Raw genomic sequence first — 16,459 nt, 5'->3', positions numbered from 1 at the left:
CAGGCAGCCTCCTGCCAGTAGACTTTGGACACGGGCAATTCAGCCCGCGTAGACAGGGACTTTATCCTGCAGAAGACGATTCTTTCCCGACAGCTCTGGACGCAAACAGCGAGGCGCAAATACCGCCCCCCCGCCCCGGGGCTCATCCGCGGCCCCTGCGGGCCCCTCGCAGAGCGGTGGCGCGGGCAGCGGGGACCCCCCCCACGGCCCCCTCCGTCCGCGCTGCCCAGCGAAGGTCGCTCCCGGAGAGGGGGACAGACAGAGGAGGGCCGAGGAGAGGAGCTGTTTTCCCCTCCCGGGACACCCTCACCCCACTGTGGGGGCCTTCCTGCTCCCTCCTTCCCTCGCCACCTCTGTCAGCCCTCAGCCCTTCCCCGTCGGGATGACCTGGTGGCCCGGCAGCCGGTGCTGCGTGGTCAGTGCCTGCACCCGGTATGCAGGCTAACAGGGTGGTGGCACCGCCCCCTGGGCTCCCCTCCCTTGCCACCCTTATGAGCCACTCACCAGTGCCTCTGGTCCCCTCTGGGAAGGCCTGGTGCCAGTGCTGAGGCATTTTCCCCTCACGTGTTGCAGGGTAGCAGTCCTGGACGTGCATCCCCTCCTCTGCCATCCTACTGCTTTTCATGCTTCTGGCACCCTCTCTGCAGTGTCTTGGGTAGTTTGGGGCCCCCAAAAGTTCTTCTCTCCCAGGCTGGGGACACCCATCCTGCCCTACTCCTCTCCCAAACTAAGGACCAGGTTAGAATGGCAGGGAGAAATCTTTCCCCTCCGGCTCAGCTCAGGGAGCCCTGTTTGGGACTGGGGGGAGCGAGCCCCTTGCACCCAGCTCAGCGGGGAGGGCTCCACCTAGCAGGGTGCCAGGGCTCCAGGATGATGCATGGTGGGATCACAAGTGCCAGCAGGCCCGTGGGGAGCAGATACTGACAGAGCTTGGGTGGCTGTGGTGTCCCTATCCCCATCCATCGTTGTTCCTGTGGCAGGGAACCACACTGCCTGAACCCTGTTAATGAGTAGCAAGTCAAAACCAGCAGTGTCTGGGCTGCTGTCAGGCCGTCCGCGCAGAAAGGGCTGCATTACTGCCTGTGGCTGCTTGTTATCTGTTTGCTACCTCGGCAGAGGGCTATCATGCCCATTCCTCTCTGCCAGCCCTGCTGTACCCCATGCCAAGGCAGCCAGCTGAGTTTCCACTGATGCCGGGCAGACCATGGCAGTCTCAATCAGCCAAAATTTCTTACGTGATGAAAGCCTGTCTCTCCATCTGCTCCTGTCCAGCAAGATGGGAAGGGAAAAAAATGTTTCTGCAGCCAGAAATATTGGTCTCCTGGGCGAAGAACAGCCTCTCTAGTTAAAGTTTATTTAAGGGCCATCTCCTGTCTTCCTCTTCAGACCCCTGACTTGCACCCCTTGCCTCGCTGGGGTGCTGCACCCTGTGACTGCATTTCTCGTCCTCCGTGCTGGTAGCTCCCGTCCTCCCCCTCCAAACTGCTCCTCTCTCCACACCACTCCTTTCCAAACGTTGCTCCATGGGCATCTCTCACTCCCTCTCCATAGGCATCTTCACAGTGTTTGATTTCTTCCTATCTGACTGATCTTTCTTTCCCCCATGCATTCCCATTCTTCCAGTAGGTTGTTTCCTCTATCCTTATTGTTCTCTGAGTTCCTGCCCCTAGGCCCTTTTGCATCCCCAAGTACGCTCAGCAAGGCTGGGATAACTCCGTTCAAGTAAACACCCCTGTCAGGATACATATGGGCTCAGTCCGCGCCTCCTAGGCTAAGTTCTATGTGCAGTTTGTTTGGAAAGAACTTAATCACATGAACGATATCAAAGGATGAAATCAAAATGATTGCATATAGCTACAGTTTTATTTAATTGTTTGGGGTTGCTTGTTTAGTAATCTTCCCCCTGAGCAGACACAGACTGTAAATTTGTCTTCTGAGGATTTCAAAAGTTCAGCGGCCAGAACAAAGCCCAAATTGCTGAAGAAGGGCAATGACAAGTATCTCTAACAGTTGGCCCCTGGACTGGTTTTTAAATTTAAACCAGTAGCTATCGTCTTAAAATATCAGAGGATGATTTAGTATTTCTCTTCACTATCAATACACTTGCCCGTGGCACTGACACGCTCCATTCACTTTTTAAAAGTTCATCTCTCCCTGGGAGTTTTAAGAGACAGCTGTAAAGAACATGTTAAAATACACATACGGTTTGTCGGTTTTTTGACCTGTTGGGAACAGAAACAAGTTCTGTAAAGCTATTTTTTGGGGAGGGCTAGGGTTTTTATAGCCATAAAGTGCCATCCTGACTTTCACAATGCAAACACTAAATACGCTAATATTCCCATGACTGCTGTTTGTGTCTGTGTGAAGTTTTCTCCCTTCTGGAGCTCAGTCCCAGAACACAGCATGCAGCTCTGTGCTTCCTCAGTTTCCTGGAGCTTCCCAAACCACCTGCCTCCCACTTCCCTTTGTTCCTCTCTCTTCCTTTCCCCCTTCTTTTTCAGCGCTCCTTTTTTTTTCCTGGGCTGGCACCGTTCTTTCTGTACCTTTAGCTGTGTTAAAGGCAGCAGCTGCAGTGGAATAGCAGGGAAAAGGACTAGCTGTGCTAAACACCAGGGGAAAAACCCAGCAGATAATAAGATATAATATGGCCATAATCTCCATTTTGGGGGGGCAAATCAGATTAAAAAAATATCGTCCTTTAGGTTGCATCTGAAAAGTGAGCTTTTTGTGCATTAGTTGCTGAAATGATGCTGTCTGCAACTGATAGCAGGGCCGTTCAGCCCAGCTATGTGTGCATAATGCTTTTCTATGAAGTCATCTATTACATAGCTACAGCACGCCATGCTATTCCAGACCAGCACAGACTATTCCTGATGCCAGCACAGCTTTGCTGGCAAAGCCCAGCTTTTTACTGGTACCACCTCAGGAACATGCACAGCTGGATCTGAACGGGAGACAGCCCAGCAGCATCCCAGGAAAATGGCATGGCTGTGTCTGGCTGGGGCTAAGGGCTGGTGCCAAGGGTCCCACTGTTTGAGCCATTTGAGTAAAACGTGTGAAAACCCCATTATTTATTGAAACACACCACCCACCAAAACACCCCCCACCCACCCACCCCTTCCTTTTTGCTCTTCCTTTCTTCTCACTGTTCTACTTCTGGATGGAGCTGCTTCTCTCACCCTGGCCTCATCCAGTACTACACCCTGCCTCCTGCCTAGTCTCCTCTCCATCTCCTCTACTCTCTACTTTTTTCCTCCTGTTTCTTTTTTGCCTTCCCATGTCTTACTCTGTGTTTCAACCTCCTTTTCCTAAGCAAATTCCCTTACTCAGACTTCTTGATTCCCTCTTTTTCAACCATCCCAGTTTCCACTTGTTGCCTTTATCTGTCCTGCAGGCACCAGCCCATACAAGCCTCTCTCTCTTCACTGACCCAGAGCTTGTTTTCCTGACATGGTACTTCTCACGTGCTGCTGGTCCTTCCTTGCTGTTGCCATTAATTGATGCCACGTCCACATGGCACTCAGGATGCATCACTGCAGGTGTCATAGACATATTCAGACCATTTTAAGCATGCTTTGTCTGGCACAAAGCTGGCAGTGTTGTCCTAGAAGGTGGGACCTGGTAGCCCTGGTTGCTCAGGGTGGGAGTGCTGTTGGCAGCAGCACGGCAGCCCCTGGACTTCATGGCCCTCATGGAGGTCAAGAGGAGCCAACAATTTCAGGTGAGTGAAAAAGTAATGTACTGGCCCCAAAATGTCAAGACAGTTTGTAGCTAGTCAGCAAAGATGCACTGATGGGTCACAGCCTCTAATTGCTCTATGCTCCTAATACTGTAACTGTGTATAGTCCTTTATGTGTAAAGGAGTGACTTGATCTACCAAACTGCATTACACAAGGATTTAGGCATATGTTGCTTTTATTTTAATATTGTACTCTGTTTCCAGCTTATATTTCTTTCCTCTCAGCACCTCTTTTCCTCCCTACTTATGGAAGCTTTGATTAGTTCTTTTTTGTACTTATAACAGTGTACTTAAGGCAAAAATAGGGTAGCCAAGAAGTTATTCTTGTTGAAGTTATTAAAAGGAGGAACACTTAGATTTAAAAATGCTTATTTACATTCAAAATAAAGGCATCACATCTGTATAAAACATTCATTTTAATCTCTACTTTCAAAAATATAGATGTGGCTGTTTGTGAAACTTTTTCTAGAAGCTTCTGGTCTATCAAATAGGAGAGGCAAAAATATCTACACTGAGAACACTAAACATATTTTCTAAATCTGCAGAAATAAGGCAATGGAAGTGCAGGCTGCTCCCCCTCTTTCAAACCTCCATCGCAAGCCTGAGCACCCTTTCCCAGATGCTATTTTCAAACACCAGCCAGGGCTATGATGAGCAGAGCAGGACCCAAAAGCATATATAATCCTGTGTGCAGTGGCCTCGTGCCTTTATCCCCACATGGCTGAGACACAGCAGTGCATGGCCGCCTTCCCGGGGAGGGCTGCTTCCTCTGTCAGTGTCGGGGCAAAACTTTGCAGTGCAGATCGACTTTAAAAACTTATTTTAAAATTTACTGCTACGGAAAACACCAAGCTCAGCCTGAAGTGAGTGGTCTACACAGCAGCATGGCTGTCGTTGTGGGGAGTGCCAGCAAGCTGTGCCCCCAGCCCACACACCAGCAGGGTGGGCACATGGGCAGCATGGCCCCGGCAGGGACCTTGTGTGTTGTGCGGGCACATGCAACGGCCCCAGGGGATGGACAGACGTCTCCTCTCAGATCTGGTACCACTGGTTGAAGGTGGCATTTCTCCTGGCTGTAGGCTACCACCAGCCCCAGCAGCCAGGCCTGGCAGCTGTCAAGGGGTTGGTTTGGATTTTAGGGAGCTGGCGGAGTGTTCCCACCAGCTGTCCTCCATTGGGGCCGCAGGGAAAGGGGGTTGAGGAGGGTGCCGGGCAGTCCCTGGGCTGCTTGGGAAGAGCTGAGCGACTCTCCAGGTCTTCAGGGTCCATCGGCCACCAGCCTGCTGTCTGTAGAAGGGGAGCAGCACGACTTTTGCTTCCCTGAAATTCTCGTAGGATCCAGAGAGTGGCTCCATCGCCTCACAGGGCTGAGGGCCGCAGCTGGAAGATTACAAAACCCAGCTCTTTCAGATTTCCCTCTGCAGAAATCCCCTGGACTTCTGGCTTTGAAACGAGCAACGTTCACCTCCTCTGTGCGGATCAGCAGCAAACCTGCCGGCGCGGGCAGCGCTGGTGGTGCCGCAGGCAGCACCCTGGGGCTCCCACCCCTGCAGCAGCTCCTGGCTGCATGCTCATGAGGGCTCTCCTACACACTAGGGCGTTTTGGAGACTTGATTGCTCGTCTGGGGGAAGCAGACTGATTGATTGATTGATTTTCGTCTTTCAAGCGCAAGAGGAAGTAAAAGCTTTATTTCTTTTTTCCTCTGAGATTATTTACGAGGCACTGTCTCTGACATTGCCAGCTGACATCCTTTGGCGTCACTACCACTCAGTGCACTGAAGATGCCTCAAGGTGTGTCAGTCGTGCTTCACGTCAGCGTGCCTTGACGTATCTATCTCTTTGGCTGGGATTGAGAAGTACAGTTTCTAAATCTCCCGGTGACCCATTTTGCATGGATCACTGGTGTGCTAGAATGTAGCTGCTCCTTCCCATCGTGTTAATGCAAGTTTGCCTGCGTTCAAAGCAGCCTGTGCTCCGTGTGCCACACTGATCACTCAGGGAAACCTCGTACTTGAATCTCTGTGTGAAAACGGGCTTGGCTGCTCCAGGCTTGATACTTTCCACAGAAGTTAGGTGCTTTCATTGCTAAATCAGGGTCCTTTTATTCAAACCTTGTAAATTCTTTGGCTTGATAAACACAGGCAGACAGCTGGATTACGTTCATCGGGGGCTCGCAGTCAGCAAGCACAGCGAGTGTCCCAGATCGCAGAGGCACCCTCTCCGCCCCAGGTCCCATGCCCCCCCCAGGCTGAGCTGGGCAGCACTGCTCAGCGCTCAGTGTGTCAGCAGGAAAAGGACCAAAGCACCTGCAAGGGAGCAACTCAGAGCCATGTACAGTCACAGGCTGCCTGCCGGAGTGCCCTTGAAGCCAGTCCTGGAGACGGCCCTAATTAATATTTCCAGCGCAACCTCGTGGCTCCCTGTGCGGTGCCGGCTCTGCACTGCCCTGTCTGCCTGTGCACTGGGCTGGCGGGAAGGCAGACCCTCAGGGGCCCTTCTAGAAGGCCCCGAGGCCCAGCTGTGATGGCAGATGGGATTCATGGGCAGCTCCAGCCCCAGGCATGCTCAGGCTGCCAGCAAGGGCAATGCAAATGCAGCGCACCTGCCTGCAGGGCACCCTGGCCTTCAGAGCCCTTTCAAGGCTACCTGGCTGGGGTACAATGTAAACCTGGCCCTGATTTAGTCCAGGAGCTGGTTCTGCTGGGATGAATCATTTAACCACACAAGCACCCCATGACTCTACCTCTCATTTCCATGTCGTGGCCTCCTTTGCCCACTCCACAGTGGAAATTATGGCCTGGTGCCATCCTGGAGATGCATGGGCATGGGCTGCCACAGAGAAACACTAGAAAGACAAGGAAGCTTTCGAGGGGATTTCAGTTACACAGATAGCAGAATGAGTCTGGGTGAAAGGGTCAGATCCTAATTGTCTTCTTTTGTCATGCACACATTATCCTCAAATTTTATTTCATGGAAAAGTGGGTCTTGAAATTAATGCTGCATTAAGAGGCATGTGGCAGCTCATACCATCACATGTCATGTTCTTGCCAAGCTACAACCATATCTTTGTCATGATTCATATTTTTAAACTTCCATTTAAAAAAATGAAAAACAGTTTTTCAGCAGTTCAGCTGTGGGCAACTCACATGTTTCTGAGTCTCATTTGCCTAGTTAAAAGAAAAAACATACTCTAGAGGCACAAAGTTTTTAATGGAAAATTGGACTGTGATGCAGTCGCATGGTCCTGTCCTTTCCTGGGGGCACAACAGGCTGAGTTCCCTAAAATCACCCAATAAATCCAAATGAGCTGGGATTACAGTGCAGGATCGAGGGCTGTAGGTGGGGACCTCTCTGCCTTCACCCAAGTCTAGCCCTACAGGGGCAGCATTTGTTTGTTTGCTTCAACAGGGTTTTCCAACTGGGAAGTGAGGATACAGGCAGATGAACAAGTTACTGCAGGGAAAACAGGGGGTGTGAAAGTTCAGCATCTCAGCTGCTGCCAAGAAACTGCTCTTATGTATTCTTTAACCCCCTCATAAACACAAATACACTTCCCCTCTCCTACAGCGGATGAGATACCTGGCTTTTGCTACACGGTACTGCTGGGTAAGAGGCTGCATGTGGACACTTGCCACCAAAGAGACCGAGCTATAGGTTGATGCTACCTTGTCCGGCACTTAGTTGGTTGTCTCCCTAAACTCTGGGGCACAACAGGTTAATTTTCCTAAAAGCCCCACAGCAAAGACCTTAATCAGATGAGGGAATGGCACGGGAGCTTCCTTGCTCTACCGCTCTGTGGCCTTTGCCCCACAGCCACTTGCAGGCAGCAACCTGGTTTGACTGAAATTCTTCAGGTTTCAGCAACAGGAAATTGCAGATGAGAGAACGCGCTGTAAAGTGCACTTACACAGTTTCAGTCGCAAGCTGTGAAAAGTAGCAGCTCCCTGAGCTCTCAGCTTTAACACTGCTATTAATATACCATTTTTTCTAATAGCATTGAGATCAACCAAGGATCAGGGCCTCGTTGTAGTAGACAACCTCCCAATGGCGTTCAAGAAACCCCTGTCCTGCCGTCACATGGTTCGTTGTCTAAGCATCCCAGCAAACCACCGAGCCCATTATGGTGTCCTAGCCGCAATGAAGAGGGTTAGGAAGGTGGCTTTATTTTTAAATCTAGTTTTGAGGGGTTTCCTCTGCCAGGCACCCTGAAATGCTCCTCACAGCAATTGTAGGTGATGTTCAGGGGCCATGAGAGAAGAAATTGTGGTTTTGGCCAGTGCATTATTCCTTCTCCCTGGGGAGCCCCACGGACTGTTCTCACACAGGTGTGGGCTGGAGTGCTGGTGAAGGAGGAGATCCCTGCCCCAATATCGAGTGGGCTTTGCAAACTGCCCCCAAGGACTTAACACCACTCTGGTTTCCATGCTGCGCTCACCAGTAATTTAGACAGTCTGTGGTAGCACAAAGGCTGGTCAAGATGGTTGAATAAACTTCCAGGGCTCCCCACAGCACTGGAGCCTGGAAATATGTTCCCCCTGAAGCAGCCAGGAAAAGGGTGGGTGCGTGGCCGGTAAGAGCAAGGGTTGGTTTCTGCCCTGTGGCAAGACAGGGACCCTTCCCGCTCCCCGGGGACAATAGGCCCCATCCCGGGAGTGGACTGGTTTCAATATAGGGCTCTCCATCTTGATCCAGTTTGGATGGGTCAAGACATGTTGAGACATGCCCTTTCAATATGCTGCATTTTATTAAAAACAAAGTAGCTGTGGGCCAGATTGTAAAACTAGGTGGGCCTCATTTGTCTGTCCCTACTGTAAGCCAATGAAACCTTCAACATATCCAAACTCTCACCTTTTTACCCATTTGAATGAAAAAGCATCACTAATAAAAGAAAATGACTCACCTAATGCTAAACCTGAGCTCTGTAGATCAGCTTTGATCAAATTCACTGACATTTGGATAACTGCATTATTATAACTAAAACATCTTTTAAAGTTTTTTTTTTCCAGACGCTCATTCTTTAAACTTTGCTTTGATCACTGTGCATATCCTTTTCAGCAGAAATTTGTCCACAGAGGGTGAATTTTTTTCATTTGTTTTTCATATGGATTCTCTTTCCTTTGTTCATATTTTAAATCAGTGAAGCTACCCTTCGAGCTAACCCTTATAATAAAAATGCAGCTACTGTGTGGCTTTTAACAACTCATTTAACCCATCTGTGTCTCAGTATTCTTGTTAGCAACCCAAGGAAACTAACACATATTTATGCAACGAGGCTGATCATGAGGCTTAATTAGATAGGCTTTTTTTGTAGGATGAAGTAAACATTTCAGAAGGGCAGAGCAGGGAAGTGGTAGTCTCTGTTATGGTGGTCTAACACCACTAATTTGTAATATGTTACAACAGTAGTGTTACAAAATGCTGCATAAAAGAATATTTCTTTCAGAAAGTACTTTTGAATTAGTCCAAGTGCTCCAGCTTCCAAATAAGAGTCACAATCTGAGACGATTAAAATTAAAAGCAGGAATGTGTCAGGACAATTACAAATGAGAAGACTGAAATCACTGGAGCTGGAAGGGCAAAAATTTGCCTGTGTATAAGTATGTGTCTGTGTATGAAGCTCAGCTTTGAATGCTGAGGAGGGTAAAGTTTGGCTTTTTCTATTGAAAAAAAATCACACATATACGATGAAATAAAATTTAGTTTAGCATTGGAAAAATGCATTTGTAACCAATTTTTTTCTTTTGAGCATGCAGGAAGACGGTTTATGTTTTACTTTGCTAATTATCATTTATTGTAATTTGACCATCCAGCTGGGGAAGGTAGACGCTGATCGCTCATTCCCAAAGTGGGCGGCTGTCAGGCTCTAGAGTCAAGATAGTACCTATTAGTGGTTTTTTACAACATGGGCAGAGTTCTTGTTATAGCTTGTAACAGAGGTGGATTAACCGCAAATAATCTTCAAAACTTTGAAGTCTAAAGCTGTAGCACCTTTTACCGTATTCTAGAAAAAAGTGAACGTGTTCAAATAACCTTTGCTGGCAAGATTCTTCCCCTGTCTCCTACCAAAGTGCAGTCTTTCATACTCGTAGGACTGCCTGCGCGGCCATTTTGCAAACACGTATGCATGTCATCTGACAGAACGAGCCCTTAAACTCTGTACGGCTTCTGTCACGAATAAAACTATTTATGAGCACACACATTTGCAGAGATCAGGTCCTGCAAACATTAGCTCCACATCAAGCTTCTTAGGGATGGCTTGTTTTCCCAAAACACTTAAGGCTGAGGATCCCTATTAATATAAATCTGCTTTAAACAGGAGATATAGTCATTTTTTAATGCCGACATTCTCTAATAATTTCATGATGTGGCTCATACCTTAATAGATAGCAGTTGTGATTCAGATCTAGCCGTATAGCCCACAGTTGCATAACATATTTGTGGTAGTAAGAACCCTTGCAGACATGGAAAATTAATACTAAGAAAATTAATGTAAGCAAAACCTTTAATGGGCTTTTGTCTGTGTGTAATGCAATTTAGCAGTTAGCAGGAGGAAGGAATTTAGCACCAGGTGAGTAGCCAGCTCTTCAGAAATCATGCTTCGCTGACCACATTTTAAGACCTGCTGTTTTGACTTAGCGCATCAGGACCAATATCTGCTTTGTAAACAACAACATGAAGCATCTCACTCAGGATCCCGCCTGACAATCTCGTCTGTCAGAATCTTACCCACAAGAAAAAGTCCCTTGGCACAAATGCTTTTCATGTTGGCGCCCTTTCTGCCAGGGGAAGTGTTTTGAAAGCTCAGAAACTTCAGCAGGGCAGGAGAGCGGATCCCTACTCAAACCCACCTACCAGTGGCAGGGTGAGAAGCAATGTTATCTTTTCATTAGCAGCATCTGTCAAGTCCTCTGGCAAAACAGAAGTAGCAGTTATGGGGATAACTGCTACTATAGCAGTTAGTAGCCTATCCTGATAGGCTGCTCTGTGTATTTATTGCATTTTCACAAAGCGTAGCGTCATAGCAGCAGGGCAGCGTGCAGGCACGGATCGGCACAACAGGGGAAGAAATCCTGGGCAGGGACCGACCTCCTCTGCCTCCCACGCCAGCCTCTTGCGCCTGCTGCCCTGACAGCTCACAGCTGCCACCCTGCCAGGGAACGCTACTGTTGGTACCAGCTTCTGTTCAAGGTGATCTGTAAAAGGCCGAGTGGTTTAGGTGTTAGGGTCTTTTGTTGCCTAGATTTCTCTTGAATCAGGTATGAAGTAAGTCTGGCATATTTTTCTGCTTTTTGCTGCTAGGAAAGTAGGTACTAACCCCCTTGATTTCCTGGGGACTGTGGACATTAGAGAAGATGGAAGCACAAGGTATCTGACATGACGTGACAGAAGTCAAGGGGGCAAAGAATTCTTGGAAGAAAAGCCATTTTTTTCAATTCAGACAGCTTGAAATTGTTTTGTTATGTTTAGCTCCTACCTAAATTCCTTGAAAATAATGCTTAGCGAGAGGAAGGTATTTCTTCGTAAACATTTTGTATTGTCTGCTGTTTTTCAAGGACTGGGCAGACTCCTAACAGCCTTCTGAGTCCTCCCGGAGAGACAAGAGTTGCAAGAGGAAGGGTTGTATTTGATTGATAAAAAACCTCTGTGTGTGCAAATAAAAAGAGCAGCAAATCCAACTCCCTTATCTCCTTTCCTTCTTGCACGCAAGATCACCTTCAGCATCAGCTGCTGATTTCAAGCTGGTCACATCGCCACCGCCTGTGGTTGCTGACCTGCTCTGGGTACAGAGCCTTGTCTTTCCAAATCCCTTCCCTTCACCCTTTCATTCCCACAGCCCAAAGGAAGTGGAAAATGAAAGTCAATTGCTTTCTGCACTTGTTCAAAATAAAACAAACAGTTCCCAGAAGTCCTCTGAACATGAAAGACAATAATTATTTTCTAAAACACTGACATAACCTTTTTTTTTGAGAAAACTTCTGCTGCTCATCCTTTTGTTACTGAGAGTGCATGTAGGTGCAGAGGACAAGGCTTGTTTTATCACAGAACCAACTGTCTTCCTGGAAATCCCAACGGATGCATAGAGGAATGTTAGAATGAAGGATCTTTCAGGATTTGGATAGCTTGTTTTACCCAGTTCAGAAATAATTTATTCTCCATAAGTAATTCAGAGAATCTTTAAACCAGATTGACTAGCAACGTGCTAATATACATCATAATCTACAATATTGGCAGTAGCTTGAGTACATTGTTCAGAAACAATATATTTTTAAAACATGCTTATAAAACATAAATATTGGTGCCATTCTGTGCTGTGCATGCCCATATCATTTATTTACATCCCCAAATATTTCAGATAACTTCATTTTGTAGCATGTGCATGAATAATTCATAATTCATATATGAAAAGAAACAGTAATGTAAAACACTGTAATTTTTTCCCCCCCCGGAAGGCTGATATAATTAAAATCAACTACTGTTAGTTGTCTCTTTTTTTTTTAGAGAGAGTAAATAACACATATATATTTGGACACATATACATTACCCACGCCCCCCAAAATATACAATGTTTTGTGACTAAACCAGTTGCATTTGTCATCAATAATAGCAAAACATGGATTCAATCCAACAGCTTTGCAGTTTTCTGTCACAGAAATGCAGTAAAGAAATATTAAAATCATATATAACTATACTCACCATGCTACAATAGGAAGTTTTCTGTCTAGATTTTGAACTCTATGCTCATGTCCACTAGAAACCACTATTTTATCTTGCTTTACCATGTCCCTTTCTTGTCAGAAAATTACCACTTATATTCTCATAAAACATTCAGCAGACCCATAAAGGTAAAAACGTGCACAAAGAATAAAACTAAAAGGTTCTTTTATCAAACTATATAATTATATATATATAATAAATATATATAAAAACCATATATTTTATCAAAATATTTTATTTTCAAACAATACATATAAAAGAGAAGAGACCCACTTCCCTTTTGCTACCTCCACCTACATATTCTAACAGTAATCAGATCATTAGTACATCATTGCTAGTAGCTACAAGTGGCTTGTATTAATTTCTTCTCATTCAAAATGATTTTTTGTTAAATTTTTAACCATCCTTACAGCAAAATAACATGCTAATAAACATTTTTAAAAGTTGATAAAGTAGAACTTTTAGTTCTTGTCAGGTGGACCCAAAACCAAAATCACATCAAAAGAGAGGAAAATCTAAAATTTCAATTAATCTTAATCAGAAGCTCAAGCAATGAGAATATTGAAAAGGCTTTGTAATACCTAATATTCCCTGAAAATGTTTAAAATCCACATGTGAGTATAAAATAACTTCTTGCTTGACTTCGTTGACACAAAACTGTCAGTGGAATAAAAAGTTCAGTAATTCCTATAGGTAGCAAAGTGTGATTTGCTATGATTTCAGCTTAAATTATCTGTTTATCTGTATCTGCCTTTTCTCTCTTTCGGAAAGCAGAGAGGATTTGTTCGTTCATGGTCTTTAAAAGCACTGTCTTATTTTCATTAAGCTAAGCCCACTGCTGATGTAATTCTTGCATTACAAAGGTCTTAATTTAAACCATGACATAAATGCTTTTCATCAGTTGATTTTTTGTTCTTTGTGCCAAATTTCTTGCATTTTTAAAATAAAGAATATGGTGTATAATAACTGCTGCGGGACAGGCTGCTTTATTCTTCAATATGAAAGACAAATGGGGTGTGACATGCATACGTTTCAACATGCAGCACTTACTTCTTCAGGACCTTTACTTTTTCCACTGTTTTCTGAGTAGACTATTTCACTTCCTTTGAATCAGGCCTAACGATAACACTGGATTTGAAGCACGATTCTCGGCGTTGAGCACACTGACGGGACCAAGAGGTGAAAAGTGTTTCTAATCTCTCTTCTCTCCCCCTCCCACCCCTTCACCCCCTCCCTTCTCTTGCTCCCTGCCTCCCTCTCCTTCCTTCCTCCCTCCACTAAAGGATTTGGGGTCTGCAGATGATAATTTACAGAACATTTTGGAAGAAGGGTGGGGATGCATTCCTAACACCCCAAATCCTGGTTTGCATTACACATTAGGGATTTCAAAGCACACCAAGATTTAATCATAATCAGAAAGTAGAGAAATTGTTTCTACAACATTCTGCAGCATCGAGTACTTTTTTTTTTCTTTCTTTTTTTTTTTTCTTTGGTATCACTGTAACTAATATAGCAAAATAGTATCGTCATCATGTCCCACTATCATTGCAATGATCGACAAGCTATGCTAATGCATCTGGGACAACTGCATAACTTGTTTAGTTTGGATATTATTTCAAGTTTAGGAGCTTGGTTAATTTTCAGACGGAGTCAAAAGACACCAGCTGTTTCTCTACTTAAATGTGAAAGTACAGAAGAGATTTTTCTTGATTAACATTACTACAAACGAATCAAGATTACAATGGGATGGGTGCAAATATTTTATTTAAGCAAAAGTTTTAATGTGATCTACGCTAACAGCAAACCACAGTGTTAGTTGATTGATCTCCACGAGACAGTATTGTCAGATACAGAACAGATTTAGAAAATCTCAGATGAACTTGCAGAAAGAATAAAATCTTTTCATGAACTCCGCATCTACTGCATTTTAGAAAATGTTGTCCTGATACTTCTATACTTGTCCTGGCTTTATACTTTGTCCTTAAAGAAATGCTCCTAAAAATTGCTGTAGACAGGATACAGTGATAGATAGACCTTTAGTCTGTCAAGTTTCTTGTATTGTGCAAGACATTAAATGAAATGGAAAAGATTTATTTTTTATTCAGATTAGGTATCTCTGATTAATTAATTTTACTTGAAGTAAAGTTATTTAAATAGATTAATTTTATTTCCTGAATAATAGGCATCTCAATAAAATTGAAGCTAAGGAAATAAATATTTTTGCTATTAAATACTTAGAACTACAGTATGTTGCCTATTTCTAAATAACAGACTGTATCTGTAAGGCTAGATATTATTTAGCTTGTTATTTTTTCTTTACTCCTTTATTCACATTATTGTCTGTGCAAAATTCCTTTGCACGGACCTGAGTAGAAGAGCAAAGAGGGGCTATTCTTTAAGGGTGTGTTCATCTTTACATTTTTAAAATCTGTTTTGATAGATTCATACCAGGGCTGAAGTAATCCACTCGGGACAAAGCTTGGCATCAAAACTTTTAAATACAAGCACATTTTTCTTTCGATATTTTTTTTTTTTAAATATTTAAAAATCAGTCAGCATGTTCTTAAAGGCAAAGGTTTAAGTCCTGATCCATTTGAAGTCAATGGGAGTTTTGCCATTGACTTCAGTGGAGCCAGGACTTCCTTCAAATGACGGAAAGCAATTACATTTAGTATTTTCAGATGGAAAATTTGTGCTTGTATAAATTAAGATTGTATCTTTTTTTTGGGGGGGGGTTACATATTGTATAATCTGTAGCATGAACTCATCTCTGGATATCTTTTTGTTAAGCGACTATCTTTTTTTCATTAAGATAAGTAACAGTTCAACATATGTGGTTACTTAAGAAATTCCTCAGGATCTTTAGTGGAGTCTTTTGGGATAAGAAGTGGAATCAGCCATTGTCATTCATGACAAAGATCCCACATAATTTTTTCGAAGGGTTCAGCATGGCAGCAAGAGTGGGTAAGCGTGAGTGATCGTATTTTGCCCGTGCACTTCCCATCTGAGGTTTGGATCCAAAGCGGGACTTTTGCCTTTCCTGCCCTCAGCTGCTGTTGGGTATCACTTTGTGTTTGGTGACTTACGCCTCTAGCCAGGCCAGAAGAGACATGGATTTAGCTGACTTGCTTTGCTTCATGGAAAGACGAGGTTATTGTTGGCAAAATCCTGCTCACCTGAATCCGAGGACAAAGCCTGACCCCGGAGAAGCTGCTATGGACTGCCTCCGTGATGTACCTGCAGGTGAGACCTGACGTCCCGCCAGACTCTCTCCCAGGTAAAGCTTTTAAAAAGAGATTTATCATACTGCAGACCTGTTGTCCCCTTTCACCTGGCCACGCAGCTCCAGCTGGGTTCCAATACTGGTGATACTAAAGCTATCCGAGGTAGATGACACAATTTCTGTACCACAGACAAGCAGTTCGGCCAGTCGCCCCAGACTCCCTGCCCAAGCTCTCTGACACCCCACGCTCCCTTCCCTGGGGGTGTCACCCCACATGTGGAGCCCTGGGGCCGAGCCAGGCTACTGTAGAAAGGGAAGCTCTCCCCCCAGTGCCGGTGGGGTGGGACAGTGTCCAGTTCTGCCAGTCAGTGCTGGTATTCCTGCAGGTGTTCCAGGACGTTTCAGATACTGGACCAGCTGTATTGTCATGGACTGGCCTGAGAGGTGAGCCAGCATCTAAGGCCTTGTTGGGTGTTTCCTTTGGATATGAGATTGATAATAATTCTCTGGTGTAATCCTGTTTATTTACAAAGAATAAACAGTCTGCTTTCTTGAACCCGAGGAGGGACCGGCAGCAGCATGCAATGCCTTTGCCCGGAATCCCTGGCCAGCCCTTCCAGGGAGTTTTCTGCTGAAAGGCAGCTCTGCTCTCTGCTTTCTTCCCTGGCTCTGGGGCCAGTACTCACCCAGCTTTGCCCCAGCTGCTGTCCCTCTTAACACACAGATCGATGAGGACCTTTCCATTGCCTGTACACCTTGTGTTGCCTTTGCTGAGCTGCAT

Source organism: Falco biarmicus, chromosome 3 (genome assembly GCF_023638135.1).
Source record: "Falco biarmicus isolate bFalBia1 chromosome 3, bFalBia1.pri, whole genome shotgun sequence".
NCBI classification, from domain to species: domain Eukaryota; kingdom Metazoa; phylum Chordata; class Aves; order Falconiformes; family Falconidae; genus Falco; species Falco biarmicus.
The sequence above is the reverse complement of the archived record's forward strand: the minus strand, read 5'-3'. Positions refer to the sequence as shown.